Source organism: Schistocerca nitens, chromosome 8 (assembly GCF_023898315.1).
Source record: "Schistocerca nitens isolate TAMUIC-IGC-003100 chromosome 8, iqSchNite1.1, whole genome shotgun sequence".
Taxonomy (NCBI): Eukaryota; Metazoa; Arthropoda; class Insecta; order Orthoptera; family Acrididae; genus Schistocerca; species Schistocerca nitens.
Window position 1 is genome coordinate 311,563,928 of NC_064621.1, and position 4,507 is coordinate 311,568,434.

Consider the following 4,507-nt stretch of genomic DNA (forward strand, 5'->3'; position numbering starts at 1 on the left):
AGGAAGTGGCGGTTGGATGAGTTAGGTTAGTGGAGGTAGCTCAAGTGACCTATATTCCTACGATTTTCTTTGCTTAGTAGAGATAACAGGGTGTGGTGCATTATACTGTTGGAATTTGAACTTCCCGGCAGTTTTCTGGAGGAGGGGGGGGGTGTTGCAATTTCCCACCAAAATTCAAACTTCCCACCAAAATAAGTCATCTTGAATCACGTCATGGCCGCCGCAATCTTGGATGATGTCATGCCCTGTTGCGAAGTCTACACGACGCCATCTTAGATGACATCATCGCCGCCATCTTGGATACATCTGGCAACAATGCAGCATGGCCCAGAATCACCCTTGTTCCAATAATTATGGCAGGGTTTTCGATTATGCTCAATTTTGAAAATTTTCTCTCCATGTTTCCAAAAACACTATCAGGGGGTGTAAAAGAATGACCGACGATCGGGAACCACACTCAACGCTCCCTACATGTACTGGAGCAGCTTACAGGAACCAGTACATGAACATTCAAATAATTGTTGTATTCTTGTTTTGCACACCGCATCCATCCAAAAAGTGGCGTAGTTTGGTGACACCATGCAAATTGGTGTTAAGCAATTGATGATGAAGAGGCAAAGCAATCTGATTCGACCCCTTTGCAAATTCGTTTTCCAGCCAAACATACGAGGTCACATTTTGTTTCGTCTGACTGCTCATAGAGTAACCTCGGCAAACCGTGAAATTATATAAGTGCATCTATCTGGAATAATAAGCTGCCTGATCTGGGACTTTTGGAAGGACTAAATGTTTCTGGGAGTCATAACTTAAAATTTGTTGACCTTCGATATCTACCTTCAGTCTTTCATAAGAAAAAGCACTCCAAACTTTGTGAGCTGTAAGCTGATGTTCCAAATTTTTCTTTTCCATTGGCCGATTTTCCAAGGAAATCATGCTTTGTAAGGACATGTAGATAATGTGTTAATATAAGGTGCTCGAAAGCCAATATTAAAATTATTGCAGAATACTTTCTGGCAGTAGTCATACTTTTAACGTCCAGATTAGGATGTTTGTCACAGAACATTTCCCACATTATTTTTGCATTTCATTCACTGGGCAAATATTGGCGACGTAGCACTTTTCCTGTACAATAGTGAATTTCGATCGGCTTGAACTGTTCAATGTGTCTGACAACTGCATTTTTCCTATCTTCATCCAACATCGTTCTTCTGCCACCTCTTCTTCTTTCAGCAGTTGCAGGTGAGGAATCGTTCATTATACTTTGACTAATTTTGTTGAGTCTCAATTTTTTGATCTGCAAAATCCCCATGAAAGCCGCTGCGGAAACACTGACGTTTATGGAAACTCCTTCACGTTGTTTTGGGAGCACAAACTCCGTAATTAGTTGCTTTCTTGATACTTTGTCTCCTGTAAGCTTAGAAGTTTGAGGAGATGACACAGTGACATGCTGTCGAATGTAGTTGCTCTGCCATTCTCGGTTATTTTGTTCGTAAAATTTACATCCTGCACAGTGAGTTCTTTACATTTCAGCTTTCCAGCAGGATGTTTACAGCTTGGCACGTGTGGTAACCCTTTTGGTTGGTACCTACAATGAAAAATGAAATTGAAAACCAACTGATAGTAGTTTCATGTCAATGCAATCAGTTCAGTATTTCTATTTCCAAGTACGTTGAATTTAAAATAAATGTGTTCCAGAAAAGATTAGGTAATGTTGCTAGGTCATTAATTCCAACAACATTAAACCTGTAATGAATATTTGAATATTACTATAAGCAATGGTCTTCCTTACCTCTTCCTTCTCTCAACGTTTCGTTTCCATTGCTGTAATAGTCCGTCTTCTCTTTTTAGAAGTAGAGTTTCTCGTGGCATCTTCCCTCTCATCATTAACGCTAATCTCAGCTCTATTGTCGTCAGGTTCGTCGAAATACACTTCAATAGTAGAAATTTCCTCTTCATTATCCTTGTCAATTTCGAACTGTGCTGCCTACAAAGACGTTTTAAAATATACAGTGGAACGAGTGTGCTGGTAGGTCTTTTTATCATTTAACAATGTCTTCTTGCACTTTCCTTCCTACAATGCAGCAATATAAACGTTACGTGTGACAAGACGACATGTCCGGTTCTGCAACCGTTCCGTTTATCGGCGGCCATTATCCCGTTAAGATTCTGTCTCTTTTGCAACCGAATAGGATTTCGCCACTTCTGCAACCTAACGCGATGAAAACATAGCCGCCTTTGCACCCGCATGCGATTTTCGCACAGACCGTGAAAACTTGTACAAGAAAGTGCCTCTAACTCAGTTTTAGATTTTTGCTCACATAGCCGCTTTTGCAAATGGGCTACTAAATGCTTTTCAGTGAAAGTGAAATCATGTGCCGGCCGATGCAGCCGAGCGGTTCTAGGCGCTTCATTCTGGAAGTGCGCGACCGCTACGATCGCAGGTTCGAATCCTGACTTGGGCATGGATGTGTGTGATGTCCTTAGGTTAGTTAGGTTTAAGTAGTTCTAGGTTCTAGGGGACTGATGACCTCAGATGTTAAGTCTCATAGTGCTCTGAGCCATTTGAACCATTTTTTGAAATCATGTTTACAAGAAACAAGGCGTAAACAAGGGTAACAGATGTGCTAGTTTAAATACGTGCTTCAAGTCTGTATTCATCGATAACTTCACAGCCCTGTCTGATACAAACTGTACAAATTCACACCATCGACAGGTATGTAAATAATACTTAAAAGAGTTGCAGTTCTCAGTGACAGGTATAATGACCACCAGATTATCAGAGTGCCTTAGTGTTGATTGTGTTTAGCGTTTCTACCAAGCTAGGTAGATGTGAAAGAGGGATCAACAGCGTCAGATATTAAGTGATCACTGTGAAGGAAACGAAAATGCCAGGTTCTCATGTGAGATAACGTTGGCAGCGCCCAACTGAATTTGAAAGTGGTCTCATTGAGGGTCTCCATTTTTCTGGCTGGTCGAATCGTGAGTTTACTGAAACTAGTGCAGCGAGCCCTTTGATATTTTCCTTGAGTTGGCGATAAGCAGGTTACCAAATGGCTCTGAGCACTATGGGACTTAACTTCTGAGGTCATCAGTCCCCTAGAACTTAGAACTACTTAAACCTACCTAACCTAAGGTCATCACACACATCCATGCCCGAGGCAGGATTCGAACCTGCGACCGTAGCGGTCGCGCGGTTCCAGACTGTAGCGCCTAGAAACGCTCGTCCACTCCGGCCGGCAGCAGGTTACCCATAGATTTACTTTCAACATAAAATACAAACAAACGAATACAGTTTCAGGCAATATCGTTCTGTTTTTTCTAGAGGCACATTCATTGTTCATTCTTGCCAACATTAAAAGTTTAAACTGTTGTGTTGTAAAATGATGTTGAGCCCAAACATGTAAAAAATGAATTAAATTCCTTAAAATGACAGCAACCTTGAAAACTTTGCAGCACGATATCTATATGATGAAAAACATAAAATTAAATTTACATTTTTAGAGCCAGAATATTCGGCATTTTAGTACTTCAGAACAGTGTGTTGCCCATAAGGAAAGAAAGATTACATGTCTGAGCATTGTTAATAAGCTACAGGGGATATACAAAATAATGAGAAAACCTGTACTTACTTGGGAGTGGTTTATTAATAGGGGGTTGGACCCTCATTTGCCCGTAATTCAGCTGCGATTCTTCTTGAAATGCCGGCCGAAGTGGCCGTGCGGTTAAAGGCGCTGCAGTCTGGAACCGCAAGACCGCTACGGTCGCAGGTTCGAATCCTGCCTCGGGCATGGATGTTTGCGATGTCCTTAGGTTAGTTAGGTTTAACTAGTTCTAAGTTCTAGGGGACTAATGACCTCAGCAGTTGAGTCCCATAGTGCTCAGAGCCATTTGAACCATTTCTTCTTGAAATAATGGCATATAATGATTGTATATCTCCTTATGCCACTCTTCGATCAGAACCTCTTCTAAATCCTGTAGTTCTCCAGACGTAAACCTGGCCCGATTTTGTAAATAACGAAAACGTTGACTCATCAGACCATATGACATGTTTCCACTGATTAGCTGCTCCTGACACCACGTTTTATGCTTCTTTGTGTTGGTTGTCGTCACTAATGGTTTCGGTATAGCAGCTCGTCCATGAGCATTCACTTTAGGGGGTTCTCGGCGGACTATCTCGATAGATACGGGGCCTCGAAGATGGCTATTTAGCTTTGCAGTCACTTTAGCCGCCGTAGTTTTGTATTGTTTTGACACAGTCCATATTAGTGTACGACGATCTCTGTCATTCAGTTCTAATTTGCGCCCACTATTACGTTTACACTATGATGTCTTTCCATGTTTTGTGTAGGCTGTCATGACTGTTGAAACAGTTGTTCTTGAAACATTAAATAAGTTGTCTGTCTTGGTTACTGATGCTCCAGCTAATCGGGCCCCCACAATCTGCGCTTTTTGGAACTCTGTTATGTCTTTCGTTGCACGTCGACCTCGGCCTGTGAATGCAGATATG